Below are 18,527 nucleotides of genomic sequence, written 5' to 3'. Positions count from 1 at the left end.
TTCTAGGGAAATCAGAGGGTAAGCTGGAAGGGGCCAGCTTCCACTTCATGTGGCACAGTATCAGCTCTGCCCACCTCCCAACTTCTTATATAAAAATAAACATCTGTCTCATTTAAACAATTGCTATTTTGACTTCCTCTGTTCTATTTAGCAAAAGCAAATCCCAATAGACATAAAGGCTCTCCTTTATAAAAACTTAAAAACTTTATCTTTCAGGATTTTATCCAAAGGCTATAATAAGACAAATGCTTAAAGTCACATGGACAAAGATATTCAATACTCGTATTATTACAAAAGCAAATGGATGCCTATATTTTCACCGAGGGAGGAGAGGTTAGATGTGACACAGTACATCCTAAATCAGTGGCTTAGAGTTCCAGAGGTGAAGCCTGGGGCTGGACCAGATTCTAAGTCTCACCTCAGCTCCTTAATGTCTCTGTCACTGGAGCACCTTCTACTTTACCTCTCTGAGCCACAGTTTTCTCATGTACAAAGTAGGCTGACAATAATCGTCCAGGTCGATAATGTTGCTATATGGCTAAAATTAAAGAATGTACATAAGGCACTTCACACAGTGCCCAGCTCAGGTTAGTCACTGGGTGGAGGCTAGCAATCCTTCTCTCCTCACCTGCCCTCTCCCCTCTCTCCTCCTCCTAATTGGTTCTTCCCTCCCCCCATTATCCTTCTCCTCCAATAGAATACTATACTGGAATTAAATGTATCTGCACCATGACCACCACAATGAAGGTGATTAAAGGCACATTAGTGGAAATTTAAAATCATATTACATGCATATTTATAAAGCATGATCTCATAACTATGTAGGAATCTATTGAAAAAGGAGAAACACACCAATAGCGTTTATCTCTAAGAGGTGAATTTTAGTAATTTTCGCTTCTTCTTAAAGCCTCTCTGTAATGTCTATGCTATGTCCATGAGCATGAAATATTGTTAAAATTTATAATTAAACATGATTTGTCATTCCTGTATTATAAAAAAGCTCAGCATCCCTGAGCTATACCAATCCCTGGAGAGGCCAGTTCTGCAAGGCATTTGTGAACAGAAAGCACCTCCCCGGCCAGCTGGCTGACAAGTCCCCTGGGACTGCCACCGGATGGAGCCTTAAGGGTGGGGCTTGTGGCAGGTGGGATTGGAGAGACAGATATCCCTTTAGAGCTGCCTGGGACAGTTGCTGCATTCTCTGCCATCCCTCCTGACCATTCCCTTCTAGCATCTTCTCTGACCTGGAGGAAGTGCCCTGAACTTAATAAATGCCAGCCAGAGAGTGGAGTTCGATTCTCTATTTGCTGTAAGAAAAATTATTTTCCCTCCTTAAAAAGAAAGGCCCGAAAGAAAGCAATATATCAGACCAGTAGCTGCCTATGCTTAATGTGCTGGGTGTTTTACAAATCCTCTTAGCAGGAAAACTGTTTGATCTCCCCTCTGGCTGGATCTGTAGCTGTGGAGATGACTGACACTGGCCTGATCCCTGCAGACCAGACTGAGCTCTGCAGAGCAGTGGCCCCTGGGACACAGGACCCCAACAGATGCACAAGTGACTGACCCAGGTGCTGTGGTGTGTGACTCTCCTGGAGAAGAGACAGACCTTCTTGGAACAGAAGACAAGGCAGCTGAAAGAAGTGGCAAGAGGGCCATGGATTGGGCCAGTTAGGTCACTGTGGGGGGATCAAACGCTGGCTGGGGGCTTCCTGTCATAAATAGTTATGTATTTAATTGTCCAGGGACTCAGGATCTCTTGGGTTCTCTGAACTCTTGGCTCACAACTGACAACACTTTGGTCCATAAATTCTTTTTTCCCCCTAGGCCCCAAATCATTCTTCTTTGAGCCGCCACTTACTAGTATTTACTATACACTAATGAATATGTGCTCTTCGCTAGGAAAGGCTGATATGCCATTTAATCCTCACACTCCCCAGTAAAGTTGTCCCCATTTTACAGATAAAGAAACTAAGACACAGAATTAATGCCACACAGGTCATTGTAGCTGAGCCAGGGGTGAAGCCTGTATGTGTCTTGTGCAAAACTTGTGATCTAAATGCAGACGTTCTCAACGCAGCTCATGCATCAGAGTCATCTGTGGAGCTTATTAATTATAAGGATACAAAGACCCCACCCCTGGTTTCCTGAGTCTCTGGAGGATGTAATACTGATGTGAAACCTGGTTGAAAACCACTGGATGACCTAGATTCCTGAACACTTGCCCTGCATAGCCTGTCCTACAGGAGGAAGGTTGCTGATTGTAGAATTTGAGCCTGCATGGCTGGTCTTTGGGGCTCCACTAGCCTCCTCTCCCCATTCTGGGTTAGCCTTCAGCAGCTGACGCCCTGGGCTGTTGTGGTGCTGCAGGCTTCTGATTAGGACTAGGGCAACTCATTCTTTTCTCTGCCCCTGCTGGGACTGACCTCTGTCCTCAGAGGAGAATCCTGATGGGAACAGGTCAGGAACCCCCTGACAGGAAAACTCATTCCTGCTTGAAGCAGGCAGGCCTTAGGGCCTGGGTCTCCAGAGGACCCATTGATAACTTGTGGACTGGACAGTTTGGAGGGGACACTTATCAGCCCCTTAGGTCACGGCATGAACTCTGCTGTCAGTTCAGCCTGTGACAGCTGAGTTCCCTTGAGAAAGCTCTTTTCATTTGTGTATTTGTTCTTTCCTTATCTCACATTGGCGGTTTCCTTCGTTCAATTCAGCATGCAAGCACCAGGCTCTCCGTTAGGAACGGGACATCCAGAAATGAAGTAGTCCCTGCCGTCCAGATGCACAGACTCTAATGGGAGTGACAGGCTATAAACAGACCACTGTAGTGTGGTGTGTTTCCTGCAATGAGAGAGGGAAGCAAACCTGGCTGTGAGCAGAGAGAGCCCTCAATTAAGCCTGATAAAGGGAAAGCTGCCCAGAGGTGACACTGGCAGGTGACATACAGCTTACTTAATACATTGCCTGAAACCTCTAGGTTGCAGAACTTACAAAAAATGCTTAGAAATGAGCTGTCATTCATTTATTTTGTTATCCATGCATTCATTCAGCAAGCATTTATTGAGCATCTCCTGTGTTCCAGGATTTATTCTAGACACAGGTATATCTGCTCTCATAAAGCCTAAATGCATGGATGAGAGAGAGAATATAAACAAAAAAATTATATATATCTAACTTTATATTGCACGTAAATATGCATGTTTTATGTGTAATTTTATATATTATATATAGTAATAAAACTTACAGAGAAAAATAAATCAGAGAAGAACAGATTGCTAAGGGAGAACAAGTGGCAGATGTTGCTGTCCTCTTCTCTGATAAAGTGATGTATAAGCAGGTGTGGGGGTCAGTGAGAGAGGGAGAGGAGATGGGGAGAAAGGACAGAGGATGTGGGAGCAGGTCTAAGGGAGGCTAATGTTGGATTTGGGGATCACATCATCCCACCTCCCTTCTGACACAGTGAATACAGCTGAGGCCCAAAGAGTGCAGGAGGCTTCCAGAAAGGAAGAAGCAGAAAAGTAGACATCTCTCTATAAACTAGGGGTAAAGAGAGTGAAAACGGGGGCTCTAGCATTGGGTGAGATTCAGAGTCACAGAGTGACTATTTTTCTTAAAATATTTTTCTCTGATTAAAAAAGCCTCCCCAAAGATTGAAAAATTTGTATGTAATGATTAGTTATCTGTTGTTTTGTAATAAATTACCCTGAAAACTTCATGGCTTAAAACAATAAACATTTATTATCTCACCATTTCTTTGGGTCAGGAATCCAGGAGCAGCTTAGCTGGGTGGTTCCAGCTCAAGGTCTCTCATAAGGTTGCAGTCAAGATGTTTGCTGGGGCTGCATTCATCTGGAGGCTTGACTGGGGCTGGAGGACCTGTTTCTGAGATGATTTACCCACATGCCTGGCAAGTTAGTGCTGATTTCAAGAGAAGGCCTCAGTTCCTTGTCAGGGCTGCTTGAGTATGCTAACAACATGGTAGCTGACTTCCTCCAAAGCGTGTGCTTCAAGAAAGAACAAGGTAGATGCCCCAGTATATTTTATGATCTAGCCTCCAAAGTCACACTACACATCAGGTCAGCAGCATCCTGTTTGTTACACAGGTTAGTCCTGTTCAGGGTGAATAGTGCTACACAAGGGCCTGAATATTAGGTGGCAAGGATCATTGAGGACTGTCTTAGAGGCTGGCTACCATAATGCTATCGAATGAACAAGCTATTTTAAAATGACATGAAATTAGCATTATTCCAAAAAGTTTACAATGTGATCACTAAAAAACAAAAAACAAAAACAAAAACAAAACAAAACAAACAAAAACAGTTTTCTTGATTATTTTTGCTTAAGGCCAGCTTGGCTCCCAATGACAAGGGAATGGCATTGAATTCATCGAGACCTGGGGTTACCCTGGACTTTTACCATTTGTGTGTGGATACGTTACCTAATCCTTCTATGCCTTGGATCCCTCATCTGTCAAGTGGAGAGTATAATAGCCACCATCCTGTTTGCTCTTAGAATTAAAAATAGTACCCATCCCAGCAGGTACCCATTCCAAAGTGCAGAACTTAAGCGGTTGAATCCTGGTGTTATTGCATATTGGCTGTTTTACTTTGAGCAAGTTTCTTCACCTCTCTGTGCATCTCTTTCTACTTCTGTAAAATGGCAATAATGCCAGTCTCTGCCTCACAGGCTGTTATGAGGATTGAATGAATTAACTTTTGGAAAGTGTTTAGACTGTGCCCAGAACATTGTAAGTGCCGTATAAGAATTTGTGAAGTAAAACATAGTCTGGTATATAGTAGGTGCTCAATAACGGGTAGCTCTCTCTCCCCTTCATCTGGGATTTGGCCCCTTGACAGAAATAGAAGATGCCAGAACATGATGGAAGAAATTGTTAATTCCCCTGGTGAGTGGGAGTCTTTAGAATGTGAGTGTGGGAGCCTCCTTAGAGTGGTCTAGTGTGTTTGCTATTCCTTGGCTTTTCATAGCCTCGCATTACCCAGGCTCTCTTCGTATTTTTAGTATATTGTCCCTCCTCATCCGTGGTTAGACAAACAGCTGCAGGCCTTGGCCTCAGGGTCCACATGGTTCTGAGCTTTCAGGAATCATTAATCATGAGGTGGGAGTGAATAAATTTTGCTAACCTACAGGTGAGCCCGCCACATGAATCTGTGACCCTAAAGCCACAGACAGAAAATGGAATTCCCTTTTGGAATGTCTCAGTTAGCCCAGCTCTGTGCTTCCAAGCACACATCAACTAGCAGAAAGTCCTCTGCTCCATCACTGTGTTAAGTCAGGGATTGCCAGGTTTGGGAATGCAAAATATTAAAAGTGGCTTGGAACAGCAGACTCTAGGAAGAAGGGGCTAATGCTTATTACTTGCAGATTCTGAGCCAGACACTATCAGAGCTCATTTTGTGCTCACAGTAATTCTGAGGTCGTTTTGTCGTCATCCTAATTTCACACATAAGGAAACTGATGCACTGAGAAATTAAGTGACTTGCACAAGGACATGCACTTAGGAAGTGATAGAGTCAGGATTCAGACACAGCAGCCTGGCTCCAGACTCCAGGCTCCGAGCACTCTGCGTGCTGCCCTGATGGCTCCAGTCTCTCTGGGCTATCCCTATTCACCATGTGGCTCCTCCAGAGAAGAGGACAACAGATCTAGGCAGCACCCCCGATCTTACTACACATGGGCCACTGATGTGGTCAAATCATTCTATTTCTCCCTGCCTTGGTTTCCTCATCTACCACACCAGGAGATTGGTCTCCAAAAGGGGGAGAGCACAGTCTTTAGAAAATTGGCAGACTTAGGTTTGAACTGTGGCTTTTTTGGCCAGGTCCCCTGAGGAATCTCTCTGAGCCTCAGTATGCTTTTCTTGAACAGAAGATGATTAAGGCATCTCTGGAAAGGCACAGTTAGAACTCAGTGAGAAAATATATAAATTAAGTGTTGACATACAGAAGGTATTCAATAAATGTTTTCTTCCTTTTCCCATCCACCCCCATAACTATCTTTTAACTTCATTTTTTAAAACTCAGAAATCCATTTGTTTATTGAACAAACATTTATTCCTACCTGTTCCTTCCCATATTTATTCTGTTACATTCTTTCATCTATCCATCTGCCTGCCCATCTATCCATCTGTTCACTCATCCACATATTTACTTACTCAAATATTTATTGAGCTACTATTGTCTGCTGTGTTCCAAAGATGGAAAGCTAAGGCCCTTGCTCTGAAGTAGATTCTTCTCAAGAATCTGGGTTCGGCATGTGCTGTTGGATGTCACATCATAATCAGATGTACAAAGCTTTGTTCAGCCAGGTTTAATTCACTAGGTTGACAGCTCTGTTATAAGCTTTTCTCCCAAGGTTTTTTTCTCACTGAGTAGCAAAAAGTACTATGATTAAATCGTTAAACTTCTCACCATGTTCAAGTCTGTGTTGTTGAAATTAAGTCCACAGTCAACATCTGTCTATAGCTCATTCATTTTATGCAAGACATACAGCCTAGCCAACCTGTTCATACGACCTCTGGGCTGTTATATTTCTTAAAAGGCAGAGCCAGTACACCAGGCAGGCACAGCTGCCTTTGCCACCTGTGTGGGCTGATTTACCCTGAAATTCTAACCTCATCTAATTGGCCTAAATGGTGTGCAATTAATGACGTGGAACCTCTTTGAAGGCACTATAAATAAAAGGCCAGGAACCTAAGATTGAAGTGAACCAGAGGTTACAGTAATGATGATAAATTGTTCCTGCTAGAGGGTTGTTTTTGTTGTTGTTGTTGTTGTTGTTGTTGTTGTTTTTAAAGGAGTTTCTTAGCATCTCTTAACCATGCTGACCCCACACAGGGGTCAAGGTGGGAAAGGGCAGGTATTCCATTTGCAGTTGGTGAAATCTGACAGATACTCAAAGGGAGAAATGTTGTGAGTCATTTCTAAGGAGAGGTGAACAGTGCCTGGCATAGGCACTTAAATATGTGTTGAGTCAGTGAAGGAATGCTTTCCAGAGTGTAGCAGAATGAATCTGGGGTTTGGAATGAGAGAGATGTATCTCTGTATCTTGAACTTGGGCATATAGGCAGCTTAACCTTGCTCAGCCTTGGTTTCCCTGTCTATTAAATAGGGATAAGCATAATATCCACCCTTCAAGGTTATTGTGTAGAGTAAATGTGATAATATAAGGTTCACAGCTATATCCTCAGTGCCTGGCCCAGGCCTGGCAGGTTATAGGAGCATGTCAAATGTTGCTCTTTTGCCCCTTAGGCACTCATCTCAGACACTATTAGAATATAAATTCCCTGCATAGGGTAGATTATGTTTATCTCCTATCCCTTAGATGAGTTCCTAGCATATAGTAGGCCCTTAATAAATTTTAAATAAAGCAAATTTCCTTTGCATTTCTCTGTAGTAAATTGACTCTATCAGTGGCCCTGATTCTATATATACACACAAACACACAACCACACACACACACATCCACACACACACACACACACACACATCCACACACACACACACACACGCACACACACACACATCCTCTCCGTGCCCTTTGGCCACATCACTTTGCATTTTCTTTCACTAAAGAACCACTTGGTTCTGAGTCTGGCCAAGTGACATGTCTTAGCCAACGGTATTTTAGGAGGTGTGTCATATGCAGAGACTTACAGAGACCTTGGCACGTTTCCACTGTTGCTCCTATTCCATGGCCATGAGAAGCTCCTCAGGCTGGTCTGATGGAGGGTGAGAGGCATGTGGAGAAGGGACCAGTCATTCAATAGCCATTTGACCATGTCATAAGAGTGAGCTGAGCTACAGCCAGCAGTGTCCAGCCACACCCATCCAAGATCACAGAGCTACAGACTCATAAGTGAAATAAATGCTCCTTGTTTTTAGATACAGACTTTCAGGGTAGTTTGTTACATACTGTTAGTGTGGCAATAAAAACCTGTTACACCCATTCCGATCCCCAATTACTATCCAGGATAGAGCTTGAAAAGTGTCCTGAAGAAATGATTAAGCACCTCTTATCTTTTTATAAATTTACTTTTATCACCTCTGAAAAATATTTGGTCAGGAGGAAGATAGCATTAGTTGCTTAAATTACTTTTAAGCGTTATGAACTAGAAAATTCCAGCCATCCCTCGTGGGCTATCTCTTGAACAGAGTATAATTGACTGGAATAACAATACTAATAATATTAAAATCTTATCTCTGCAATGCACTTTAAGACTTATAAAACTTTCAGATGCTTTATCTAATTTGCTCTCATTCCCTGAGGAATGCTAGTTCTGATGGGTAAGGTTGCTCAGGCTGGGTCACACAGCTAGTGAGTGGCAAAGATCTTTTGATACAAAGTATACTAATTTTCAATGGCTGCTGTAATAAATTACTGCAAACATAGTGGCTTAAATCAACACGAACTTATCATTTTACACTTTCATAGGTTAGAAGTCTGACAGGGTCTCACTGGGCTAAAATCAAGGCATCGGAAGGGCTGTGTTTCTTTCTGGGTGCTCTGGGGGCAAAATCTATTTCCTTGACATTTCCAACTCCTAGGGGGTGCCCACATTCCTTGGTTCATGGCTCCTTCTTTCATCTTCAAAGCCAGCAACCTTGCCTCTCTCTGAATATTCATCTGTAATCACATCTCTCTCTGACTGTCTACAGTGAGGAAAGTTTCTCCACTTTTATGGATTCACCTGATTAGATTATGCTCACCTGGATAATACACAATATTCTCCCCATCTCAAGGTCCTTAATCTTAATTACATTTGCACAGTACTTTTTTTACTGTGTACTTAATTACATTTGCATGTAATATATTCACAGGTTCCAGCAGCTAGGGTGTGGATATCTTTGCAGGCCACTATTCTCTCTATATACATGGAGTCATCTACATTTCCAGAAACTCATCTAATTAGGATTCTGTTGGCTACTGACCTGCCTCCCTTTCTTCTTCTTTTTTTTTCTTTTTCTTTCCGGACAATGGTACAGTAGCTATAATTCCACAACTCCACTGGTTGTAAAACCTCAGTGTCTGGCCAAGCAGGAAGAAATGCTAAACACATTCCCAAAAACAGATCTTTAGGCAGAGTTGCCCTTGAGTACGCTGAGCCTAAAACATTTTATATTCCTATAAAATCACTTATTGCTAGCTACAGACATGTTTCTGATTAAAATGGTCCAAAGTGTGTGTTCTTGTGGCACATATTGCTTACTCATTTCTCTTAGTGTAAAGATACTAGATACTGTAGGAGAAATGGATTTATTTTATGGTAGGGTAGCAGCAGCAGAAATTACTTCATGCAAATGAAGCTTGGCAGTGTGACTTCATGAATAAGAAATGAGCCGGTGTCTCCTCTTCCCACAGGCAATATTGCGCTCTGGGAAATTAATTGTGGCATTCGTTGGGTGGCCCTGGCTTCTCTGTTGGGGTTTCAGGCAGACAAAAAGATGCTGCACCCAACTGGATATAAAGCATTTATATCCTTTTTAGCTTTGCTCTGCGTTGTAAGTGAACAGTCGATGGGTCTCAAGTCTCCTAAAAGCTTCTTGAGACCTTTCAGAAATTACTTATGGTGGAAGCCATACGAGGCACTTAGCCACACACAGTGGCCATGAATTCAGATAATCTCTATTAGAAGAGATCTAATAAATGGAAGAGATCTAAGATACCCTAGGTTTTCTGATTGACAATATGCCTCAGTAGTTAAGCACATGGTCTCAGGAACAAAAATATCTCGGTTCAAATCCCTGATCTGCTCCCTTCCAGCTATATGACCTTTGGCAAATTACTTAATCATTCTGTGCCTCAGTTTCCCTATTTATAATTTAGAGATTATAATTGCACTTACCTTACAGGGTTGTTCTAATGATTAAAGAAGTAAATGGACATAAAGCACTTAGAACAGAGCCAAAGAACTCTACTGACACCAGGCTACAGAAGTGCCAGATAATGTTACCTTAGTTAAAATTAAAGGCGAGTATGCTTTGCTGATGATGGCTATAGGTTTTCATAGAGCAATTAAGATGAAGTAGAAAAATGGGGCTAAGAATAAGAAGTCTTGGAGTCCAGCCTCACTTGTTGCCCAGCTATCTAGGCAAGTCATTTACCTCATTCTACCTCTGTTTTCCCATTTGTTGGATGGGGCAAAGGTTGTTTCAGTTATCTCTTACTGCATAACAAATCACCCCAAAATTTAGTAGTTTCAGATAAGATAATTTTATTATGATATAATTTTGTGGGTCAGAAATTCAGGCATGCTTTCAAGCCATCCCTCCAGCAAAGCAACTTACGTATGAGTTGGGACTATTGGCTGGAACACCTACATGCGGCCACATTAACATGGTGGCTTCAGGGTTTGAAGTCCATTGCTCCCAGAGACAGTGTTTCAAATAGCGGAGAATACAAACTGCCAGCTTCGTAAGTCCTGGCTCTGGAAACTGGCAGTGTCCATATTGTGTTAGTTGAAGTAGGCATGGAACCTATCAGAATTCAAGGAGATGGGACCTGGACTTCGCCTCTGGATTGGAAGACTGTCAAGTAATTTTCTTTCTTCAGTTTCCAACATGATTTTGATCTTATTATCATGATATGTGGACACAAAGTACTGTGTAAACATGGTCCTGATTAAATTGAGTTATATAATGCCTTTTTGAGTAGACTTCTTTTTAGAGCAATTTTGGGTTTACAGTAAAATGGAGCAGAAGTTAACAGAGATTTCCTACATACCCCTTGCCCCCCACACATACATAGCCTCCTCCATTATTGGTATCTATCACCAAAGTAGCACATTTGTTATAATTGATTGACCTACATTGGCACATCATAATCACTCAAAGTCCATAGTTTACATTAGGTTCAATCTTGCCGTTGTTCCTTGTATGGGTTTGGACAAATGTATAATGATAAGTGTCCACCATTATGATATCATACACAGTAGTTTCACTGCCCTAAAAGTCCCCTGTGCTCTACTTATTCATCTCTGCCTCCTTCCTACTCCCAGGAAACACTGATCTTTTTACTGTCTCCATAGTTTGGCCTTTTCCAGAGTGTCATGTGGCTGGAATCATACAATTTGTAGCTTTTTCATATTGGCTTCCTTCACTGAGTAATAGGTGTCTGAGTTTCCTCCATGTTTTTCACGGCTTGATAGCTCATTTCCTTTTAGTGCTGAACAATATTCCATAGTCTGAACGTACCACAATGGATATACTGACCTATTGAAGGATGTCTTGTTTGCTTACAAGTTCTGGCAATTGTGGATAAAGCTGCAATAAATATCCATGTACAGGTTTTTGTATGGACATAATTTTCAAGTCTTTGAGGTGGATGTCAAGGAATATAGTGGCTGGAAATTAAAAATTTCTGCTCTGTGAAAGACACTGTCAAGAGAATGAAAAGACAAGCTACACGATATTGATTCTTCCAACCCATGAGCATGGAATGTTCTTCCATTTGTTTGTATTCTCTTTTATTTCATTGAGCAGTGGTTTGTAGTTCTCCTTAAAGAGGTCCTTCACATCCCTTGTAAGTTGGATTCCTAGGTATTTTATTCTCTTTGAAGCAATTGTGAATGGGAGTTCACTCATGATTTGGCTCTCTGTTTGTCTGTGATTGGTGTACAAGAATGCTTGTGATTTTTGTACATTGATTTTGTATCCTGAGACTTTGCTGAAGTTGCTTATCAGCTTAAGGAGATTTTGGGCTGAGACAATGGGGTTTTCTAGATACACAATCATGTCATCTGCAAACAGGGACAATTTGACTTCCTCTTTTCCTAACTGAATACCCTTTATTTCCTTCTCCTGCCTGATTGCCCTGGCCAGAACTTCCAGCACTATGTTGAATAGGAGTGGTGTGAGAAGGCATCCCTGTCTTGTGCCAGTTTTCAAAGGGAATGCTTCCAGTTTTTGCCCATTCAGTATGATATTGGCTGTGGGTTTGTCATAGATAGCTCTTATGATTTTGAGATACGTCCCATCAATATCTAATTTATTGAGAGTTTTTAGCATGAAGAGTTGTTGAATTTTGTCAAAGGCCTTTTCTGCATCTATTGAGATAATCATGTGGTTTTTGTCTTTGGTTCTGTTTATATGCTGGATTACATTTATTGATTTGTGTATGTTGAACCAGCCTTGCATCCCAGGGATGAAGCCCACTTGATCATGGTGGATAAGCTTTTTGATGTGCTGCTGGATTCGGTTTGCCAGTATTTTATTGAGGATTTTTGCATCAATGGCCATACTGCCCAAGGTAATTTATAGATTCAATGCCATCCCCATCAAGCTACCTTCACAGAATTGGAGAAAACTACTTTAAAGTTCATATGGAACCAAAAAAGAGCCTGCATCACCAAGTCAATTCTAAGCCACAAGAACAAAGCTGGAGGCATCATGCTACCTGACTTCAAACTATACTACAAGGCTACAGTAACCAAAACAGCATGGTACTGGCACCACAACAGAGACATAGATCAATGGAACAGAACAGAGCCCTCAGAAATAATGCCACATATCTACAACTATCTGATCTTTGACAAACCTGACAAAAACAAGCAATGGGAAAAGGATTCTCTATTTAATAAATGGTGCTGGAAAAACTGTCTAGCCATATGTAGAGAGCTGAAACTGGATCCCTTCCTTATACCTTATACAAAAATTAATTCAAGATGGATTAAAGACTTACGTGTTAGACCTAAAACCATAAAAACCCTAGAAGAAAACCTAGGCAATACCATTCAGGACATAGGCATGGGCAAGGACTTCATGTCTGAAACACCAAAAGCAATGGCAACAAAAGCCAAAATTGACAAATGGGATCTAATTAAACTAAAGAGCTTCTGCACAGAAAAATAAACTACCATCAGAGTGAACAGGCAACCTACAAAATGGGAGAAAATTTTCGCAACCTACTCATCTGACAAAGGGCTAATATCCAGAATCTACAATGAACTCAAACAAATTTATAAGAAAGAAACAAACAACCCCATCAAAAAGTGGGCGAAGGACATGAACAGACACTTCTCAAAAGAAGACATTTATGCAGCCAAAAAACACGTGAAGAAATGCTCATCATCACTGGCCATCAGAGAAATGCAAATCAAAACCACAGTGAGATACCATCTCACACCAGTTAGAATGGCCATCATTAAAAAGTCAGGAAACAACAGGTGCTGGAGAGGATGTGGAGAAATAGGAACACTTTTACACTGTTGGTGGGACTGTAAACTAGTTCAACCATTGTGGAAGTCAGTGTGGCGATTCCTCAGGGATCTCGAACTAGAAATACCATTTGACCCAGCCATCCCATTACTGGGCATATACCCAAAGGACTATAAATCATGCTGCTATAAAGACACATGCACACGTATGTTTATTGCGGCACTATTCACAATAGCAAAGAGTTGGAACCAACCCAAATGTCCAACAACGATCGACTGGATTAAGAAAATGTGGCACATATACACCATGGAATACTATGCAGCCATAAAAAATGATGAGTTCATGTCCTTTGTAGGGACATGGATGAAACTGGAAAACATCATTCTCAGTAAACTATTGCAAGGACAAAAAACCAAACACTGCATGTTCTCACTCATAGGTGGGAATTGAACAACGAGAACACACGGACACAGGAAGGGGAACATCACACTCTGGGGACTGTTGTGGGGTGGGGGAGTGGGGAGGGACAGCATTAGGAGATATACCTAATGCTAAATGACGAGTTAATGGGTGCAGCACACCAACATGGCACATGGATACATATGTAACAAACCTGCACATTGTGCACGTGTACCCTAAAACTTAAAGTATAATAATAATTTAAAAAAAAAAACAAGCTACAGAAGTGGGGAAAATAATTGCAAAAGACAATTTGATCGAGGACTGTTATCCAAAATATACAAAGAACTCTTAAAACTCAGCAATAAGGAAACAAACAACCTGATTAAAAAGTGGGCCAAAGACCTTAACAGACACCTCACCAAGATATATGGATGGCAAATAAATATGCATATAAAAATATGTTCCACATCATATGTCATCAGGCAAATGCAAATTAAAATGACAATGAGATACCACTATACATCTATTATAATGGCCAAAATCCAGAACGCTGGGAACACGAATTGCTGGTGAGGATGTGGAGAAAGAGGATCTCTCATTCATTGCTGGTGGAAATGCGAAATGAAATATCCACTTGGGACGACAGTTTGGCAGTTTGGTACAAAACTAAACATACTCCTGCCATATGATCCATGTAGTATCTTTTTCAAAGATCTCTTTTAGGCTCATGATGGTGACATTAAAATCTTTCAATGCTTCAATCCTACTGTCATAGAAATCTGGAGTTTCCAATCTGTCAAAGACTCCAAGCCTGATGGAGGAGGGAAACTTAATCCTTTATTCATGTCAGAGTTATGTAAAAATGGAATGTGCTGCTTTGGGGAGGGAGGGAGGTTCCTGTTAGGAGACATTCAAGTCCAAGCTGAGTGACCACTTTTGAGGATTTCCAGAGCAGCCCAATGTGAAAGGTGGAGCTATCCTATCTCATAGGTATGCTTCAGGGATGAAAGTTTATGAATCTCTGATTTCTGGGGAAGTCCTCCAGGTCTTGTTTTCCCCTTCCAAAGTGCTGGGAATGAGGACAGTTTATAGTAACTAACAGTGCTTTCTGACCCAACAAAATGGGGTCTGGGGCTGAAGCAAAACCTGCCTTTAGAGATAGCCCCTCCCCCTGGCATGAAAGGCAGGAAAAAGTAATTCACATTTTTGAGCAGTTTCTGTGTGTGGGCCCTGTGCTAAGCATGTTATTTGTAAACCTGGTCCCAATTTGATCCTTACATCTGCCTTGAAACATAGTGTTATTCCTCTAATTTTCAGATGAGGAACCTCAGGCACAGAGAGGTTAAATGACTTGTCCATGGTCCACAGATAGAAAGTGATGGAGTTCGAGATTGAAACCCAGGCCTGTTGGAGTCCAAAACTTAGCCTCTTCCCATCTCCCCATTCTCTCACTCCTCGGTGGAATACACTGTGCTAACTGCACTTCCGTCTGTCACAAATGGCAAAAGCATAATTAGAATAGGATTAGGCCACAAGGGACATTTAATGGAGGTTACTGTGTGAGCACACAGAGCAACTGAACCTTAGGGAGGGTGGAAGAGCAGTTGAGCTTTGGAATGCAGAAAGCCACATACCTGAGACTGCCATTAGGACATTCTCTGTAGCTCCTGCCTCTGTTTCTCTCTGCATATTGGTGGAATTCTTCTCTCACGCTGCAGATTGACATTACCCACATAACAGAAAGGATGGCCACGGGACCACTCCCAGGATTTCTTACTTAGAGCTGTAGACACTGGGTATGTGGTTTTGGAGAGAGTATGTAGAAAGAAGTGGAGACGGAATCACTTAGTCCTGAGTTTAAAAATCCCAAGAGAGGGAGAGATTCATTGGTTCAACTTGGGCCAGGTGTCACTAATGAACAATTAACCATGCCTTAAGGTGGGGTGGGGTCGGGTCATACAGATTGAATGGGGAGAGAGAGAAGAAGGAAGGCCTGTGCTGACCAGCAAGCTGGAATGGCCACTGCTTCTCTCAGGTGGGGGCCATTCCTACAGCAGTCGGAGAGCAGAGAACCACAAATCACATTTACAGCAAAGCAGGTGGCCAATTTTCACATGTAGCCTAAATGAAGTTCCACCACACCCTGGGCTGAGTGGGAAGGCTGCCCTTCCTACATGTATGTTAGGCTAGCTTGTCTAGAAGATAGAGCCTGGGGCAAAAATTAAAAATGACATGTTTCATTTGGAAGATGCAAATCCATGGCAGCAAAGGTGGAGACACAAGGAAGTAAGGCAAAGAAGGATGCAAAGCCACACAAAGTGGTGTGTTTGCTTGATGGCTATTATGGCACAAACAGCCATGGAGACACCCAGAAGGTCACTGCACAAGACCTTTCAGCATGACACGTGAGACTCGGCTGGATGAGCTGCAAGGCCGACTATCATGAAGCAGTCCATGGAGAGAGGAAGAAGGAATGTATGTGTCCTGCTCCCTCTCAACTCCTATTTTCCACTGGTCAAAATTTTCCTAGTGGGAGTTAACTCTTCTGCACTTCAGGATCGTATCACCCAGTCTTGATGGCAGCCTCTCAGGAGACCAGTTCCCACCCCATGCTGGAGAGTGTTTTCATCCAAGTCTGGAAGAGGTAAGAGGAGCCAGAAACTATAGGCGTGGGACTAGGAAGGGCCCATACTCCAGGACTTGTAGCCGATCTGCCCCAAATGGCAGAACTGCCTGAGCTCAAGTCAGGCAGGGCAGCAGCCTAGGCAGAGTGAGTGGCAGAATGTTCTGGAAGCAGGTGGCATCAAGAGCCTTTGAGAAGGCTCATCAGATTTGTGTTTGATGCACTGTGTGACCTTGGGACAAGTCACTGAATCTCTCTGAGCCTCAATGTCCTCAACTGTGAAATGGGGCTGATCCTACCTATCTCCCAGATCAGAAATAATATTGGTCTTAGTTGAGTGTTGTGCCTGGCACCTAGCAGGCACTCAATACAGAGGAGCCATATTTGTAGAGTTAGGAGTTCTGACTCAGTTCTGGTGGCATCAGCATAGCTGGATTTCCTGAGGAAAGGCCACTGAGTTTTGGTCAGGTAGAGCTCTTGAGTTAGAGTGTGGGGTGCCTTGGCAGCTCTGAAAGGAAGGAGAAAAGAAAGAGAAAATGCCACCCAGAAAGGAGCTTCACAGTATCTGTCCATCGCTTTGTCCTCACACAAAACTGGCTATATAATTTGAGGGGCTCCCTGATAAATGGACTTGTGGAGCCCCTTGTTCAAAAATCATTAAGAATTTCAAGATGGTGCCAGCAGAGTATTGAACCAAGCATAGGGCCCTCCTGAGCATGAGGCCCTGTGTGATTGCAGAGGTCACACACCCATAACGCCTGCCCTCCACTTACACATTGCCAGAGTGCAGTATGTGGCGCCAGAGCTTGGCAATGTTCTATTCTCCCCAGCAACCTCTCTCCCTACCTGTGCCTGGCTTGATGGGGTCTTGGAAACATCCAAGGAGGGAAAGGGATGTTGGAGCTGATTGAAAATACCTCTACCTGAACTTCGAGTGGTGTCATGAACAAGTACATACATAATATATCAGTTAAGTGCAAATTTGGAATGTGTATGTATGTATAAAGTTGCTGTTGACATGGTTCTAGTAATTACAGGAGTGTTGCCATGGTGATTGGCAGGGCCAGCTGTTGTTTCATTTCCCCCAAAGAATTGTATGGTAATAATAGAACCCTGGAGAGTCCTCCTGGGACAAGGAATGATGTTAAAAATCTGCCAATTCATGAACAGGTAGTATAAACTGACTCCATCCTCATTTGTTGTAATTAACAGGATTTTACAGGCTTTTGATGAGAAGTGGCTAATTTGGTATAGAAATGTGGAGGGTGGACTACTTTTGGAGCCTGGGTTTGAATCTGCACTGTGTCACTAAATAGCTGCATCACTTAATTCCTCTAAGCTGTCTCCTTATTTAGAAAATGGGGATCATTACACCAAAGTTGGAGGAACATTCAAAATAAAGGATGTGAAATGCTTGGCTCAGTTTCTGGAGCATTGTAGATGGATACTACATGGTTGCTAAGATGCTGATGATATTAATGAAATCATCATCATTATAATCATCATAAAGCTTCCATTTATTGAAGGCTTCCACCTATATGTCCCTATGTTGTGTACATTATCTCATTTAATCTTTATAACAACCCTATCAGTGAGTCTATTGTTATCCTCAAGTTATAGATCAGGAACAGAGGTTAAGAGATTTGCCTGAGGTCACACAGCTAGTAAATGACAATGTCAGGATTCAGATTCAGGCAGTCTAACTCCAGAGCCCAGGCTTTTAACCCTTATACACAGTGTCCCCAGGATGAGGATTAATAAATACATGAAGCCTTAGAGACATGCATTTCTGGATTTTAGTTGGGTCTGAAAGATTGGTCCTTGATGAAATGGAAAGTATGTTTCCTTTTATAGCAAGGGCAGTAGTGGGGTGGGATGAAGGAGGGAGATTGTTTTAATAAGCACATGCTGATGGGGGCTGCTTTGTGGACCAGCCTTGCTCTGTCTCAGGGGTTCAGCCTTCTCTTCCTGAGGCTGTCCTACTGATTCCTTTGGAGTTGCAGCAACTCCTATCCTGACCTGATCCATGGGTCAGAATCAGGGTCAGGATGAGTCAAAGCTGACTCATTGACTACCCACTCTAATGGCCCTTCCTCCCCAGGGCTCTGTGGGTGCTGACCTTTGTCCTCTTCCAAACTAAAGAAAAACAAATAAGCATACAAGCACAAAACCAGCCCCTTGGACTTCTCGCTAATCCTATTTGGTTATTTAAGTGTGGCAGGTACCTTCTCTCCTCAGGGCCTTTGCATATGTTTCTACTCTCTCCTCCCGGGCTTCTCTTCGCAGTTCTCATTCTCAGTCCCATTTACTGTTGGACAAGTTCCTAATCACCC

The 18,527-nt window shown here is 42.4% G+C and overlaps 1 protein-coding gene across 1 annotated transcript in view; it reads left to right on the top strand.

The window, feature by feature from the left end:
• The window catches only part of NAV2 (neuron navigator 2), a 780,691-nt gene that overhangs the window by 152,354 nt on the left and 609,810 nt on the right, over nt 1-18,527 (top strand). The gene's annotated exons all lie outside the window — the stretch shown is intronic.

This window comes from Hylobates moloch, unplaced genomic scaffold (assembly GCF_009828535.3).
Source record: "Hylobates moloch isolate HMO894 unplaced genomic scaffold, HMol_V3 SCAFFOLD_11, whole genome shotgun sequence".
In the NCBI taxonomy this organism is placed as follows: domain Eukaryota; kingdom Metazoa; phylum Chordata; class Mammalia; order Primates; family Hylobatidae; genus Hylobates; species Hylobates moloch.
Note: the sequence above shows the minus strand (reverse complement) of the source record. Positions and strands in the feature narration are given on the sequence as shown.